Source organism: Polypterus senegalus, chromosome 6 (genome assembly GCF_016835505.1).
Source record: "Polypterus senegalus isolate Bchr_013 chromosome 6, ASM1683550v1, whole genome shotgun sequence".
In the NCBI taxonomy this organism is placed as follows: domain Eukaryota; kingdom Metazoa; phylum Chordata; class Cladistia; order Polypteriformes; family Polypteridae; genus Polypterus; species Polypterus senegalus.
The window spans coordinates 55,453,895-55,472,882 of NC_053159.1; the positions used below are offsets into that span (position 1 = coordinate 55,453,895).

At 40.2% G+C, this 18,988-nt stretch overlaps 1 protein-coding gene across 3 annotated transcripts in view; it reads left to right on the top strand.

Moving 5' to 3' along the window:
* nadka (NAD kinase a) overlaps positions 1-18,988 on the top strand; it is a 213,157-nt gene that overhangs the window by 163,767 nt on the left and 30,402 nt on the right. The window lies entirely within an intron of this gene.

The following is an 18,988-nucleotide window of genomic DNA, read 5'->3' on the forward strand; positions in this document are numbered from 1 at the left end:
ATCTATCTCTCTCTCTCTCTCTCTCTCTCTCTCTCTATATATATATATATATATATATATATATATATATATATATATATATATATATATATATATATATATATATATATCTACTAAAAAATACCAGCCAAAAGGAGAAGTAGTGTGTTAAAGAAGCAATGAAAAGAAAAGGAAACATTTTGAAAATAACGTAACATGATTGTCAATGTAATTGTTTTGGCACTGTTGTGAGTAATGAGTGTTGCTGTCATATATATATATATATATATATATATATATATATTTACACACACACACATAAACATATATATATATATACATATTTATACATACATATATACACACACACACACACATATATACATACATATATATATATCTACATATATACACACACAGCTATTTCGTATCAGTGCAATACGCTGCTTGTTAAAACGGATAACAACCGCTCTTACGTGCGAGTCTGCGTGGATATTATGAACTATCGTATTTGTTTAAGTTCTATTTAAATTTTAAATAGAAGGAATTTTTATTTAGTCGACAGAAATATCTTTGGTAGGAATGGTAAAACAGACAGGAATATTATTCGTGAATAAATCAACTCAAACCTTAAACAACTTATAATATTTTGCTCTCCATAAAAAATATATCCTGTCTAAATTATACAAGTTAGAAATAAAGTAAACGTTAAAAGAACAAACATTCAAATTTCTTTACTCTTATGTAATTTTATATAAAAAATAAACTCAGATTTTAAATATCCCAAAAGATTTTGCTCTCCATAAAAATATATCCTGTCAAAATTATACAAATTCAAATATGAACATGCTGCATAACAAAACCTGGAAATATAAATAAAATGTGTTCCTTTCAGCAATAACAAATCAAATCATTCAGTTGTCTTTGCTCATATGTCATTTTAGAGCTGGACGCCTGGCATCTTTTTTGGCACAGGTTCGTTTCTGTTTGGTGTGAGGTTCTGTGTTGTGGAGATTCTCAGGATGGATTGCAGGTGCTCATCAGTGAGGCGACTCCTGTGTGCTGTTTTGTTAGTCTTTATCACTGAGAAGAGCTTCTCACACAGATATGTGCTACCAAACATGCACAAGGTTCGAGCCGCATGTAGACGGACTTTTTGTTCTTCAAAGTCACCAAAGCGCCGTGCAAACTCAGTGTGCAGCGCGCTCAGTTTATCAGCAAAGTGCGTATTTGGGAACACCGTAGTGACGACTTGGTTTAACATTACTTGGCAACAGGGAAAGTGGGGCAAGGTGCACTGGTGCATTTGTGTCTCCCATAAAAGCAGCTTCACTTGAAATCACTTTGTGATTGTGCACGGGTTAAAACGTCCGCTGAAGTGTCAGATTCTTATTTAATTATGCTGCTTTCTGTATCTTCTGCATTGCATTCAGGTTACCCTGATGTTTTGTCTCATAGTGCCGTCTTAGATTAAATTCTGTAATTACAGCCACATTAGCTCCACAAATGAGACACACGGGTTCAGTAAACATATACTCAGCCTCCCATCGGTTTTAAAGGCTCTATTTTCAGAATCAACTTTTCTCTTCAGCATCGTGTGAGCTAGCCGCAATAACTTGCAGCATCATAAGGTAGACTTGATTAACGCGGTAAGTGTTGGCAAGGCAGCTGAAGCGCTGCATTATGGGATCTGTAGTTTATTGTGTTACCAGCGCTTCATATACCCGGGCTTTAATAACAATAATACAGTATATAAAATGATCTCGCGGATATAATTACACGCCGGGCGGATGTGGCCCGCGCCCTTGAGTTTGACACATATGGACTAAATAGAACTTGAAAAGATATATTTTTCAAATGTGATCGCGCAATTCAGATAGAGTTGAGCGCACTACAGCCTGCATGCCTCAATAAGTCATCCTCCCTCGCTCTTACTTTTTACCGTTCATCTAATGAATACACTGAGTATGGCTTTACCAAAACAATCATTGATGGCGAATAAAGTATCCATTATTCGAGTATGTAGATCGGGATATATATATATACATATATATATACCCGCGTATGCAGCGAGAAGTAGTGTGTTAAAAAGCTAGAAAAGAAAAGGGAACATTTTAAAAATAACGTAACATGACTGTCAATATACAGTATTTGTTTTGTGAGTGTTACTGAGTGTTGCTGTCATCAAGGATTTGATTATCATTATTTCTTTCAATCAGGTTCGTATTTGTAGGATGTGTTGTGTTCAAGTTACATTCCGTGTTTGTCAATCGTTGTAAAGATGACAGGTTTCATTCATCGATTCGTTTCTTACTGCATCAATAAACAGCTCGTCTTCTTCTTTATCTGAGACCTGACACACTGCATGCACGGGTTTTTTTTACACTGTCTTCCTTTAGCGGGACATTGACTTTTTCCAACGTGTGCTTTGTTTCCGCAGTAGCTGGATTTATGAATATGCTTGTATGTATCAGGCGCTTCATATTTTTGCTGCCTTTTCAATTGTGTAATTGGTTTTGTTCAGCGCTCTTTGGAACTGTTGCTTTTATCTGTGCACTGCGTCAGTTCACGGGAGCCACTCGGTGTACATGCATCGAAGGTTCCCAGCTGTGCTGGTGCCATCTCGTGCTATGTCCATGGCTGTATTTAATGTTACCTTAGTCCTGGCACTTAAAACTTTCTCTCGCAGTTTCGCTGAGTTTGTGTCAAACACCACCCTGACCATCTCATCTTCCTCTCCATAAGCACAGTCCTTCACCCGTGAATATTTAGTGGCAGTTTGCTATTGGATTGCCGCTGACGGACGGCCTTATATGGGCAGGCACTAAATTACAAACGCCAGCGCAGCCTGTCTATGAACTTAATTTAAAGTGTAGGTTTACATCGTGCTTTGTTTCAAGTAGCAGAACTCATGAATATGGTTGTATATGTCACTCGCTTCGCTTCTTATTGTTTCGCTGCCTTCTCAATTATATAATGCATGTTTTCTTCAGCGCTTTTTGAGGTCTTCCTGGTTTTCTATGTACTGCGTGATTACGTGGGAGGCGTGATGATGTCACACGAAACTCCGCCCCCATGGCGTTGAAGCTCATCTCCATTACAGTAAATGGAGAAAAACAGCTTCCAGTTATGACCATTACGCGTAGAATTTCGATATAAAACCTGCCCAACTTTTGTAAGGAAGCTGTAAGGAATGAACCTGCCAAATTTCAGCCTTCCACCCACACGGGAAGTTGGAGAATTAGTGATGAGTCAGTGAGTGAGTGAGTGAGTGAGTGAGTGAGTGAGTGAGTGAGGGCTTTGCCTTTTATTAGTATAGATATATATATATATATATATACATATATATATCTATATATATATATATATTGTGGTCCCCGGCCGGGAGGCCCAGGAGGACGAGAGGAGGGCTTGTGCCTCCTCCAGACCGCGAGGGGGCGTCCGTACTGGTTAGGTTGGGGGCCTCAGGTACAGGGCTTAGAAGCCCAACCCTGTAGGGACCTGAGGTCACCGCCAGGCGGCGCCCCGATGCCGGTTTATCCCGTGTGGTCCCTGGCCGGGGATGGAGCCCGGCCGGGACGCCCAGGAGGACGAGAGGAGGGCTTGTGCCTCCTCCAGACCGCAAGGGGCGATCGCCTGGTTGTATAGGGGGCCACGGGTAGAGGGCTTGGAAGCCCAACCCTGTAGGGGCCCGTGGCCACCGCCAGGCGGCGCCCTGGAGCCTGAGGAACCCTGGAGCCCAGCACTTCCGCCACACCAGGAAGTGCTGGGGGGAAGACTTATTGTGGCGCCCGGAGAGCTGCCGGGAGGACAGCCGGCACTTCCGCCACGCTGCGGCGTGGCCAAGGAGGGAATGCCGGAAACACCTGGTGCTCATCCGGGAGCACTATATAAGGGGCCGCCTCCCTTCAGTCTACGGCGGAAGTCGGGTGGAAGAGGACGGAGCTAGCGGGAGGACTGGAGGCGACCAGAAGAGAGAGCGGCATTGTAAGGCCTGGAAGAGAGGCATTGTAAGGCCTGGACTTGGGGAATTGGTGCAAGAGGCACTGGGTAGTTGAGCGCTGGATTTGTACATAGTGTAAATAAACGAGTGTGTGGTGAAAATAACCATGTCTGTCTGCCTGTGTCCGAGTTCAAGTTCACTATATATATATATATATATATATATATATATATATATATATATATCTACATACGCCGTGTGTATATATATATATATATATATATATATATATATTTATATATACTGTATATAGCAAAATCCCCGCGCTTCACAGCGGCGAAGAACTGCTTTTAAACTTTTATTAAGAAGAAAAGAAAACCTTTTTAAACTGAGGGAAAATATGCCAATTATTATCTGTTAAGGATCTCTTTGTATACCACGTTGTCAGTTCAGCAGTCCAGTTGTAATATGACCAAGCTGTGGACTGAGATTACTTTTGAGAATGCAACGTATAGTTTTGTCCAGGAGGAAAGCAATGTTGCCTCAAATCAATGGCAACCTTTTGTAGGGTGTGTCCCTGAGAGTTATTACTTGTCATCGCGAAGCAGAGCCTTACTGGAAATTGGAGGCATTTGAATTTAAATGGGAGATCAGAGGATATAACAGGGAAGCGAGGAATACATTGAGTGTGGAGAAACTCTAGAGACAGCGTGTGTATTAACTTGTGGATTTTTCTGTGAGTATTTGGTGGCAGCGTGGACGGTTGCTTCCAAGACCGTGTTAGCTGTGGAGCTCAGCTCGGAGCATATTCTTTTCTCACCTTGTCAATTGTGTAATGCATTTTTTGAACAGGTTTGATGCATGGAAGTGATCACTCGTACTGCGTTCAGTCAGTTCATGTGAGCTGCTCTCTTGTGTGATGTAGCGATGTCCACGGCTTTATTTAATGTTAGCTAAGACCCGGCACTTAAAAGTTTCTGACTGCACTCCGGTTGTAATATGACGAAGCTGCGCGAGCTCACTCTTGCGAATGCAACGTAAAGTTGTCCAGGAGAAAAGCACTCTTGCCTAAAATCAATGGCATCCTTTTGTAGGGTCTGTCCCTGAGACTTATTACTTGTCATCGCGCAGCAGAGCTTTACTGGAAATTGGAGGCATCTGAATTGAAATGGGAGATCAGAGGGTATAAAGGGGATGCGAGGAATACATTGAGTGTGGAGAAACTCTAGAGACAGCATGTGTATTAACTTGTGGATTTTTCTGTGAGTATTTGGTGGCAGCGTGACGAAGTTGCTTCCGCAAGACCGCGTTAGCTGTGGAGCTCAACTCGGAGCATATTCTTTTCCTACATTGTCAACTGTGTAATGCGTTTTTTGAGCAGGTTTGATGCATGGAAGTGATCACTCATACTGCGTTCAGTCAGTTCACGTGAGCTGCTCTCTTGTGTGACGTTGCGATGTCCACGGCTTCATTTAATGTTAGCTAATACCTGGCACTTAAAAGTTTCTCGCTACAGCAATTTTAACTCTGTTACAAAGTGATCCAAAGTCTCATTTATACCTCTTGTCTTCTCATTAAACTTGTATCTCGCGAATAAAGTATTCAGCTTTTTTCTTCAGCGCTCTTTGGGAGCTCTTCCTTCTTTTCTACGTACTGCGGTCACAGTCAGTTCACGTGATTACATGGGAGGCGTGATAATGTCACACACAGCTCCGCCCCCCATGTCCATCGAGCTAACGTCCATTACAGTATATGGAGAAAAATAGGTTCCAGTTATGACCATCACGCGTAGATTGATTGAATGAAACCTGAAACCTGCCCAACTTTTGTAAGTAAGCTGTAAGGAATGAGCCTGCCAAATTTCAGCCTTCTACCAACACGGGAAGTTGGAGAATTAGTGATAAGTGAGTGAGTGAGTCAGTGAGGGCTTTGCCTTTTATTAGTATAGATATATAATATATATATATATATATATATATATATATATATATATATATATATATATAAAGAACATTAGAACAATCTAGACAAGAACAGGCCATTCAGCCCAACAAAGCTCGCCAGTCCTATCCACTTGTTTCCTCCAAGAAAACATCAAGTCGAGTTTTGAAAGTCCCTAACGTCTTACTGTCTACAACACTACTTGGTAGCTTATTCCAAGTGTCTATCGTTCTTTGTGTAAAGAAAAACTTCCTAATGTTTGTGCGAAATTTACCCTTAACAAGTTTCCAACTGTGTCCCCGTGTTCTTGATGAGCTCATTTTAAAATACAAGTCTCGATCCACTGTACTAATTCCCTTCATAATTTTAAACACTTCAATCATGTCACCTCTTAATCTTCTATATATATGTATATATGATACATTATAAATATGATACAGTAATTAATTTAGCCACAATCCCATCCTTGTCGCCAGCAAGGGGCACTAGCTCCCTATTTGGAATAAATTCTTTTGTAATTGCAGCGTGTTACATAACCTGAAACTATATAGATATAATGTAAAAAGGCGATACCCCTCCCGTAGTGATACAGCAGTAAGAAATCACATAGTAGAAATAACTTAGCTTTCTTTAATGATGATTTACGCAACATAAAAGATGAGGAAGCGTTGATATCACCTTGTATAGAGTCTGCCATTTTCGTTGCTGTGTTGGAAGGATTTTCCGTATCGGATGAAGGTATCTTCTATCCGTCCGTCAGTATCAAAGGTGTGCCGGGCAATGTTCCAAGGCTTTATACTCTTTCTTCATGTGCAGGCCCCCACTTAAGTAAATCATGCCATTCCAAACTAGGAAAATGATCCAATGTCATGCTGACTCTGACATACAGAAATGGTGCATTTTTGCCTGTTTGCAGTTGTTCTTAACTTGTCTTGACTTTAAATGCTTGCCTAGCTGTTCTAAATGATGAGCCCCTGTGTGCTAAATCTGGCTTTGTGTTAGCTGTACATGTGAGAAGAAAAGAAAATATTTGCACAGAGCACAGTGACATATTAAACATATATTCTGATTATAATTCCATTGTTTTTTTTATTTTTTAATTTTAATAACAATAGTTTTGATATTAGAACTGTGACTTTATACATTTGATACTGGTTTTATTTCTGCTGTTACTCAGTATACCATGGTATTTGGTTATTACAGGAATAACTAGTACTTGCTATGTGAGCTGTTTTAACAAAATGTGTGAAATGTAAATATGCCTTTTTCTCTCAATTCTACAGCAAAATCTCTTTCTCCATCAAACATCTATCTAATCATTTCAGTTCAAAAGCTGTCACTTCCTTTTTGTGACCTAAAACTGTATGAATATTTATATGGCACAGTGCTAGACTTTGAAAACAGTAATCTTTGACTGGCTTCTAAGGTACTTCTTCCAAGGCCAGTGTGCCGGAACATTATAACAGCTTTAACAAGAACTAGCCATTCAGCCCAACAATTTTGTCACTCCTTTATAAATAATTTCTCCAAAATTAATCAAGCTAAATATCCACTTCACTACTTGGTAGCTTATACCATGTGTTTATGGTTTTCTGTGTTGTGACAAGAACATTTTTAATATTTGTATGAAATCAACTAATGACAAGTTTCCATCTATGTCCCAGTGTTCCTGCTGAAGAATTTAACAGTGGTGAGCCATTATGCTACTTTCCTTTATAATTTTAAACAGCTGACCTATGTCACCCCTTAAACTCAATTTACCTAAACTGAAACAGTTCAGCTCATTTAATTGTTCCTCATAGCTCACACCTTGTGTTCCTGAAATTATGCTTCTTACTTTTCTCTTGACTTGATGTAGTGTTGCTGTGTTGTTTGAGAAAGATTTTGACACCGTTTGGTTCAGGTTGTATAATTAACTCGAATAGCAGTTGTGCACCATAATTTTCAAGTAGTCTTGCAAATAAGGACTTCTGACTTGACCATTGTAGTGTTTTCATGTTTTTGCCCTGGAACCACTCTAAGATTAGTTTGGGATAATTCACTGCCTGAAGGATGAACATTTACTGTAGCTTCAGTATTTTAGCGGACTAAAACTGGGTTCTGTTACACTATTTGCTTGTGTTTTCCATCATATCATATCAGATACCTAGTCACTGCTGATAAAAACAAGCTTTGCTGCATAAAGCTGCTACTACCATACATCACTGTAGGTATGATGTTTTGTGAGGTATATACATTGTTAAAATTGCACAACCCACATCTCTTTAAAATTTAGACAAAAAGGTCTATCTTGGCATCACCTTACAACAGTATTTTTTGAAATCATCAACTTTTTTACTGTTATTTTTTGTAAATTCCAGGCATACTTTCACATGATTCCATTTGAGTAATGGCTTCTTTTGTGTCATCTCTCATACATACTAGTGTTCTGCAGAACATACTATTGCTCTTGATGTGGATGGTCTTGGCCGATGAACTCTGTATATGCAAAGTGACTGTTGGCTTCTTTGTGCCTTCATTCACAAGTCACCTTATTCCTGCAGAGGATTTTTGAGAGATGACCTTTTCTAGGCATCTGAGTGATTTGATAAAGCTTCCACTTTCTGATAATGAAACCAATAGTAATAATTGACATCACTTGGATATTGTTTTGTATCATTTTCCTAAATTATGTATTTTTGTTATTTTGTCTCCAACATCTTAGAAATACATTATAGTAATTTTCGCAGCTGTTTTTCAAGTTTAAAACATTAATACTAGAATCCCTGAAGCCTACAAAAAAGCTTGTAATCCCGGGCCACCTTAAATTCCTTCGCATCTCTCCTCATCAGCGTCTTTTGTTTTGCAAATGTGTCCATCAGCACAAGCAGCAAGCAGCCTGCTATCCCATCTCCACCCCAAACGGAGTTGAAGACATTTACAAATTTATGTCAGCTCAAGTCTCTTTATCGTAGTGTGTGGTGCCTGGAGTTGTATAGGGTAAATAATATATCATTATTTGGAATACATATATTTCATGTGTGTTCAATGTCTACATAGTTCTGTGTAAGTATAGGATAAAATGGAATGCGAGGCAACAAATGCTGAACACATACCTAAAACAGAAACTGTTTCCATGTTCTGCTAATAATGACGTGAAGTGTATAATGTTTTAAAAATTTCAAATTATCATATTAAAATATACATAATTATGGGAGGAGTTGGGTTGGGACAGAAGGTACGTGTACATGCGTTACTTTTTGTGCTGGCTGGCATTTAAGGAGCTTTTGTCCTTACCCCATGTATTATTGTGAATTCTATGCACAGTGTTATACACAACGCCCCGGCTGTTCCACCATGAGGGGTTACACTTGATACAGTGGGTCACTGATTTACTGGGTGGCATGTTAGTATGTTAGTTGATGGTTGTTTCAACTAGGGAATGGGGAGTGGGAAGGAAAGGAGTTTAGAACAGGCAAGGTATATAACTTCATAAAAAAGGAACATAGTAATATTAATACAAGTATAAGAGTTAACTTATAAATTAGAAGCCCAAGATTAAATAGCGAAAGGTCTTGTATAACATACTAGCAAAATACTCGCGCTTCGCAGCGACGAAGTACTGCCTTAAAATTTTTTATTAAGAAGAAAATGAAACCTTTTTAAACTGAGGGAAAATATACCAATAATTATTTGTTAAGGATCTCTTTGTATACCACATTGTGAGTTCGGCCCTCCGGTTGTAATATGACCAAGCTGTGCACTAAGCTTACTCTTGAGCATGAGCTTTTGAGAGTTTAAACATTCATAAACATCAAAATGTGTCCACTACTGAAATCGTCACCTGTCAATCTAAGATGTTTAAGAGGCATTGGCGGTTGTTGAAAGGTGTAAAATATTTAGCCATTTCGGTACACTTGAAAGTGACAACCAAACAATTTAGCGGCAGCCATCAACTCACATGCAGATGAATAGGTGAAGGGCTTAAGCATTTCACTCTTATAGTGCTCCTGTGTAGTATAATTATCTCCTGTACCGTCATCAGTTCACACCTTGAACATGTCCCAGTCATTCAATACATAAGACCCAATGTTCCTCCGGATATCAAGAGTGAGCCTGATATGGCCGTGCAATATGTAACAGAGAATGGAAAAGGCAGGTGCCATCTCCGGGCATGGAAACCACTCTGTAAGTGACAGTTCTTTGATCGATGGTCATCACCTCGATAGACATGTTAATGGGGGTACGGTTGGAATGATAAAGGAAATGGGTACCTGAACAATGTAAAGTAAGTCTAAAATACCTAAAAAATAACTATAATCGTAATAAATGAACAATAAAACAGCGGAGAAGCCGTGGATTAAATAAAAAGGCTGTAGTTAACAGCAGGGAGACGTGAATCCCGTGGCAAAGCAAGGAAGGGAATGTAGAGACTGGAGTGACGGAAGGCCTTATATAGGCAGGCAGCCAACAACGTGGGAGACGTTGGGATGGGGGACCCAACGCCGTCTCACACAGTGACCGAGCTGCAAGCTATGGATGTATATATGTACATAAGTGGGATTCAGTTAGCGTTGGGAACCCACGTACCAAATTTCTTGAAGATGGGCCCATAAGTAACAAAGACTGTTGAAAAGTTCAATATGGCGGCCGACAGTGGCATCATACCACCGAAATAAGTACCAAATTTCAGCCTTCTACCTACACGGGAAGTTGGAGAATTAGTGATGAGTGAGTGAGCAAGTCAGTGAGGGCTTTGCCTTTTATTAGTATAGACTAGCAAAATACCCGCGTTTCGCAGCGGAGAAGTAGTGTGTTGAAAGAAGTTATGAAAAAGAAAAGGAAAAATTTTTAAAATAAAGTAACATGATTGTTAATGTAATTGTTTTGTCATTGATATGAGTGTTGTCACATCTATCTATATACACACACACACATACATATATATATACAGTATACACACATATATACACATATATATACAAATCTACATATATATATATATATATATATATATATATATATATATATATACTGCTCAAAAAAATTAAAGGAACACTTTGAAAACACATCAGATCTCAATGGGAAAAAGAAATCCTCCTGGATATTTATACTGATATAGACTGGGTATTGTGTTAGGAACGAAAGGATGCCACATCGTTTGATGGAAATGAAAATGATCAACCTACAGAGCCCTGAATTCAAAGACCCCAAAAATCAGAGTGAAAATATTATGTGGCAGGCTAGTCCATTTTGCCAAAATTTAATTGCAGCAACTCAAAATTGTACGCAGCACTTTGTATGGACCCTGTGTTCTTGTATACATGCCTGACAACATTGGTGCATGCTTCTAATGAGATGACAGATGGTGTTGTGGGGGATCTCCTCCCAGATCTGGACCAGGGCATCACTGAGCTCCTGGACAGTCTGAGGTGCAACCTGGTGGCATTGGATGGTCCAAAACATAATGTCCCAGAGGGGTTCTATTGGATTTAGATCAGGAAAGTGTGGTGGCCAGTCAATGGTATCAATTCCTTCATCCTCCAGGAACTACCTGCATACTCTCACCACATGAGGCCAGGAATTGTCGTGCACCGGGAGCCACTGTACCAGCATAGGGTCTGACAATGGGTCCAAGGATTTCATCCTGATAACTAATGGCCACCAAGGTGCCTTTGCCTGTAGCGGTCTGTGTGACCCTCCATGGATATGCCTCCCCAGACAATCATTAACCCACCACCAAACTGCTCATGCTGAATGATGTTGCAGGCAGCATAAAGTTCTCCATGGCTTCTCCAGACCCTTTCACTTCTGTCATGTGCTCAGGGTGAACCTGCTCTCATCTGTAAAAAGCACAGGGCACCAGTGGTGCATCTGCCAATTCTGGTATTCTATGGCGAATGCCAATCGAGCTGCATGCTGCTGGGCAGTGAGCTCAGGGCCCATTAGAGGACATGGGGCCCTTGGGTCACCCTCATGAAGTCTTTCTGGTTGTTTGGTCAGAGACATTCACACCACTGGCCTGCTGGAGGTCATTTTGTAGGGCTCTGGCAGTGCTCATCCTGTTCCTCCTTGCCCAAAGGAGCAGATACCGGTCCTGCTGATGGGTTATGGACCTTCTATGGCCCTCTCCAGCTCTCCTAGAGTAACTGCTTGTCTTCTAGAATCTCCTCCATGCCCTTGAGACTGTGCAGGGAGACACAGCAAACCTTCTGGCAATGACACGTATTGATGTGCCATCCTGGAGAAGTTAGACTACCTGTGCAACCTCTGTAGGGTCCAGGTATCGCCTCATGCTACCAGTAGTGACACTGACTGTGCCAAATGCAAAACTAGTGAAGAAACAGTCAGAAAAGATGAGGAGGGAAAAATGTCAGTGGCCTCCACCTGTTAAACCATTCCTGTTTTGGGGGTCATCTCATTGTTGCCCCTCTAGTGCATCTGTTGTTAATTTCATTAACACCACAGCAGCTGAAACTGATTAACAACCCCCTCTGCTACTTAACTGACCAGATTAATATCCCATAAGTTTCATTGACTTTATGCTATACTCTGATTAAAAAGTGTTCCATTAATTCTTTTGAGCAGTATATATCTCTACATATATATATTAGGGGTGGGATTTGATTAAAAAAAAAATCCAATTAATGTAAGAATTAATCTTGATTAATCGCACATGTAAATTTGCCCCAAATCGAAAATGTTTTTTTTTTTTATTTAAAAGGGTTTTAGTGGGCGACAGAATCAAATAATAGATATGGACATGAATATTGTAAACACAAGCTGTTCTAATTTCTGAAAAAAAAAAAGTCAAAACCTGAATATATAAAGTTAGCGTCAGAATATATAAAGTCAGCGCTGGAATATATAAAGTCAAAACTTGAATATATAAAGTCATTCCCGAATATATAAAGTCAAAACTTGAATATATAAAGGCAGCGTCGGTATATATAAAGTCAAACTTGTTTCTAAATATATAAAGTCAAAAGTTGAATTTATAAAGTCATTCCTGATTATATAAAGTCAACATCGGAGTATATAAACTCATTCCTGAATATATAAAGTCAAAGTAAAAATCTATTGATTGAAACGACTCTGAACTGAACTAAGTTAACAAAAACGTATTCAGAAAAATAAATGAAAAAAACACTGTACGGTTAATGTTTTGAAAAATATGCATGTACCCTGCCCAGGATTGGTTCCTGCCTTGCGTCCAGTGTTGGCGGGGATTGGCTCCAGCAGACCCCCGTGACCCTGTGTTCGGATTCAGCGGGATGGAAAATGGATGGATGGATGGATATTCCAGCGCTTACTTTATGTATTCAAGATTTGATTTTATATATTCCAGCGCTGACTTTATATATTCTGACGCTGACTTTATATATTCAAGTTTTGACTTTATATAGTTAAATTTAGTCTTCATTGCATAACTTTTTCTTTACCATAGAAATTTAAAGACTAAATTCAACTTCCATTCCTACCAAAGATATTTCGGGTGACTAAATAGAACCTACTTCTATCCAAGTTCGAGGTATTGAGCTATCGCCTGCCTGCCTGAATAAGTCACCCTCGCTTCGCTCTTACTTTTTTACCGTTCATTTAATCATGGCTACTGGCGGAAAATTATAAAATGGAAGGAGGATTACACTGAGTATGGCTTTACCAAAACAATTATTGATGGTGAATCGATTATTCATAAAGCTTCAATTGGTGATCTGTTTTTCTGTGTTAACCTCATATTTTTCATACTTCTTCTCAAACCAAGGGGGTGCGAGGGTAAAATGAATCCGGAAGCGCTGATCAATGTAATCGGTGTACCAGGAAATCATGCATTGACAGAAGTTCCCCTTTGTTTGAAATGCAAAGTGTGATTAAATGCATTATTTTTTAACGCGTTATGGAGCACATGCATCGAAGCTTCTCAGCTGTGCTTGTGCTAAGAAAAGGAAACATTTTAAAAATAACGTAACACGATTCTCAATGTAACCTTTTATAAGTAGTGCCTGGAGGATTCAGTGTGGAGAAACTCTAGAGACAGCGTGTGTATTAACTTGTGGATTTTTCTGTATTTGGTGGCAGCGTCACAAAGTTGGTTCCTCAAGACGGCGTTAGCTGCAGAGCTCAGCTCGCAGTGAAGTGAGGTGAATGGGAGGGGAGATGATGACGTGACTCCCCCACCTGCCTTAACTGTCAATCCCCCACAAACACAGTCTCTCGGAATTTGCATAAGCACAGCCCTTCACCTGCAATTTTAACTTAGGTACAAAGTGATCAAAATTCTCGTTTATATCCTGTGTCCCCTCATTGAACTTATATCCCGCATTACCCGCGGGCATGACAAACGCCAGCGGCAGCATGTCTATGAGCTTAATTTATTTTTTTTTTTTATTTATTTATTTATTTATTTAATTTAATTTAATTATTAGCTTAATTTAAACTTTAGGTTTACACCGTGCTTTGTTTCCGAAGTAGCAGCACTCATGAATATGGTTTTATATGTCACTCGCTCGGTTCTTATTGTTTCGCTGCCTTCTCAATTATAAAATGCATGTTTTCTTCAGCGCTTTTTGGAGCTCTTCCTGTTTTCTACGCACTGTGTTGATAGTCAGTTCACGTGATTACGTGGGAGGCGTGATGATGTCACACGAAACTCCGCCCCCCCACGGCTTTCGAGCTCAACTCCATTACAGTATATGCAGAAAAATACCTTCCAGTTATGACCATTACGTGTAGAATTTCGAAATGAAACCCGCCCAACTTTAAGTAAACTGTAAGGAATGAGCCTGCCAAATTTCAGCCTTCTACCTACACGGGAAGTTGGAGAATTAGTGATGAGTGAGTGAGTGAGTGAGTGAGTGAGGGCTTTGCCTTTTATTAGTATAGATATATACATATATGCATATACATATACAGTAGAAGCTCGGTTTGCGAGCATAATTCGTTCCGGAAACGTGCTCGTAATCCAAAGCACTCGTATATCAAAGCGAATTTCCCCATAAGAAATAATGGAAACTCAGATGATTCGTTCCACAACCGAAAACTACAGTGGTGTGAAAAACTATTTGCCCCCTTCCTGATTTCTTATTCTTTTGCATGTTTGTCACACAAAATGTTTCTGATCATCAAACACATTTAACCATTAGTCAAATATAACACAAGTAAACATAAAATGCAGTTTTTAAATGATGGTTTTATTATTTAGGAGAAAAAATCCAAACCTACATGGCCCTGTGTGAAAAAGTAATTGCCCCCTGAACCTAATAACTGGTTGGGCCACCCTTAAAATAAAAAGCTGTAACTGCAATCAAGCTTTTGCGATAACTTGCAATGAGTCTTTTACAGCGCTATGGAGGAATTTTGGCCCACTCATCTTTGCAGAATTGTTGTTCTCAGTAGAATTCATGGTTCCATCTATCACAGCAAGCCTTCCAGGTCCTGAAGCAGCAAAACAACCCCAGACCATCACACTACCACCACCATATTTTACTGTTGGTATGATGTTCTTTTTCTGAAATGCTGTGTTCCTTTAACGCCAGATGTAACTGGACATTTGCTTTCCAAAAAGTTCAACTTTTGTCTCATCAGTCCACAAGGTATTTTCCCAAAAGTCTTGGCAATCATTGAGATGTTTCTTAGCAAAATTGAGACGAGCCCTAATGTTCTTTTTGCTTAACAGTGGTTTGCGTCTTGGAAATCTGCCATGCAGGCCGTCTTTGCCCAGTCTCTCTCTTATGGTGGAGTTGTGAACACTGACCTTAACTGAGGCAAGTGAGGCCTGCAGTTCTTTAGACGTTGTCCTGGGGTCTTTGTGACCTCTCGGATGAGTCGCCTCTGCGCCTTGGGGTAATTTTGGTCGGCCGGCCTCCTGGGAAGGTTCACCACTGTTCCATGTTTTTGCCATTTGTGGATAATGGCTCTCACTGTGGTTCGCTGGAGTCCCAAAGCTTTAGAAATGGCTTTATAACCTTTACCAGACTGATAGATCTCAATTACTTCTGTTCTCATTTGTTCCTGAATTTCTTTGGATCTTGGCATGATGTCTAGCTTTTGAGGTGCTTTTGGTCTACTTCTCTGTGTCAGGCAGCTCCTATTTAAGTGATTTCTTGATTGAAACAGGTGTGGCAGTAATCAGGCCTGGGGTGGCTACGGAAATTGAACTCAGGTGTGATACACCACAGTTAGGTTATTTTTTAACAAGGGGGCAATTACTTTTTCACACAGGGTCATGTAGGTTTGGAGTTTTTTTCTACCCTAAATAATAAAAACCATCATTTAAAAACTGCATTTTGTGTTTACTTGTGTTATATTTGACTAATGGTTAAATGTGTTTGATGATCAGAAACATTTTGTGTGACAAACATGCAAAAGAATAAGAAATCAGGAAGGGGGCAAATAGTTTTTCACACCACTGTGTATGTATATATATATATATATATATATATATATATATATATATATATATATATATATATATATATATATATATATATATATATATATATATAATATATATATATATATAACTGATCAGCCATTGAATTGCTCACTGAGTGCAAGGGAAAAAAATAAAATGTAGTCTATAAGTTATTAAACAGTAAAACATTAACTAGTGGAGTGGTTTTGGGTAAGCTACATTTTAAAGCCGGTATAACATAACAGGTAAGTAGTACTAACAGCAGCTAAAATGTATATGGATCATCTCTTAGTAGTTGATCCCTTTTGAATGGCGCTATACGATGGCTGTGGTATAGAAATTGCATTTTCTATGTGAACATCCATTATCAGCAATTAAAAGAAAATCATTTTTTTGTGCTCTGCAGTGTTAAGAGAGAAAGGCTTTGGTTGGGGATAAAAGGAAAAAAGGTGTAAAGAAAGGAAACTTGCCTTTTTCTTTAACATAGTGTAGAGAGAGGTCTTCGCTGACGATATGAGCGTCGCGGTGGGTCTTGTGTAGACTGGAGAGACTGCCCCGCCATTTACTTCTCCGGAATGGCACTGTCGGTCCCCCACTCCTGTGCGTGTCTTCATAATCCGACCTGACGACCTCATAATCGTATACGTGTAAAAGAAAGTACGAAGGGCCTTAATATTAGTTTCCTGCGGTCAAGAAATGGGATCCTGTGTTTACAGTTGTCTGGGGGAAAAAAATTAAAAGTGTTTACTTTCACTTAAGGCAGAAGCACAGTCAGCGACTCAAAGGCCGGCACAGCTATGCAGGCGTGCTTGCGTGCCGGCTGCCCGACTTTTGTAGTATTTTTGTAGTGAAGGAAATGCCACTTTTTGCAGACACGTTCACGTGAGCAAAACTCTCCGCTCTCTTCAGAGGTCTTGCTTTCTCTGCGCACTGCACTCATAGTCAGTTCACGTGAGCCGCTCGGAGTACATGCATCGAAGCTTCTGAGCTGTGCCTGTGCTATCTAGTGCGATCTTGCGATGTCCACGGTGTTATTTAATGTTAGCTAAGACCTGGCACTTAAAAGTTTCTCGCTACAGCAAGTTTAACTCCGTTACAAAGTGATCCAAAGTCTTGTTTATACCTTGTGTCTTCTCATTAAACTTGTATTTCGCGAAAAAAGTATTCGGTGTTTTTCTTCAGCACTCTTTGGGGGCTCATCCTTCTTTTCTAGGTACTGCGGTCACAGTCAGTTCACTTGATTACGTGGGAGGCGTGATGATGTCACACGCAGCTCCTCACCCCACAGCCATCGGGCTAACGTCCATTACAGTATATGGAGAAAAATAGGTTCCAGTTATGACCATTACGCATAGAATTTCGAAATGAAACCTGCCCAACTTTTGTAAGTAAGCTGTAAGGAATGAGCCTGCCAAATTTCAGCCTTCTACCTACACGGGAAGTAGGAGAATTAGTGATGAGTGAGTGAGTAATTGAGTCAGTGAGGGCTTTGCCTTTTATTAGTATAGATAACTGACCATAGACCCAACCAGAGATGCTGCTGCTACTGGACTTTTCATTTTCCTCTCTTCTTTGTGAACTGGCCATAGTTCGGCAGTTTATCTATGTCTGCATGTCATAAACAGAATTTATTTGAATTTAAATTTAGACCCTCCAATGCAAACAGTACAGGGTTAGTGCAGATCCAGATCGTCTGGATGACTTTGATCTATGCGGGGACGATTCCAGTTCTGCGCAAAGACAATTCTTCATGTCGTCAGTTCGCACACTTCTCGATGCTCCGTGATTTCTCGGGTGATTTTCTATGTAACAAATTTAATAAGTTATAGCATAATGACAATTGCATAATTAGAACACCCTATAGTTTCAGTTTGTATCTTTGTAATAATTGTGGCGAGCACCTGGGGGTGGTACCCAGCCGGGATGCCTGGAAGGACCAAAAGAGGGATTATGCCTCCTCTGGACGACAAGGGGGCGACCACCCTGGTGCCTATGAGGACCATGGGAGAGGAGCATGGAAGCTCAACCCAATAGGGGCCCGTGGTCACCACCAGGGGGCGCCCAAATGCCTGGAGAGCCCTGGTCCCCAACACTTCCGCCACACCCGGAAGTCCCGGAGTGCTTCCAGGTGCACAACCGGCACTTCCGCCACACCAGGGAGTGCCGTCACAAGTTCATTGGGATGCACTTGGAGCACGTCCGGGTAAAGATAAAAGGGGCCGCCTCCCTCCATTCAATAGCTGGAGTCTGGTGGAAGAGGACAAAGCCTGGAGGAGAGGAGTGTAGGTGGACAGGAGAAAACAGGCATTTGGAAAAGGCCCTGACTACAGGTGACTGGTGCAGGGACACTGGGTTGTGTGTTTTGGACATCGTAAATATTGCAAAGATGAATAAGCATGTGTTGGTGCTTGAACCATCGGTATCTGCCTGTATGTGTCCGGGTTGGCTCCCACATAGTATTAAAAAGGCAAGTTTTGAGAGGGATATTATAGTTATAGGAATTTTAATTATGCATAAATTATCTGGGCTAACCTTACAAATACAAGAGTACAAGGGCAGGAGTTTTTATGACAATCGCAATATGTTGGAACTTCAAGAAACATGTCTAGCTAGGTTGAGTATCTTTTAATGACCAGGTTCCAATTCAGGGGGTAGAGGTAACTGAACCATTAGGGTGTGGTGACCATATTATAATACATTTATGTTTTGGCAGAGTGCAAATGAAAAAGCTA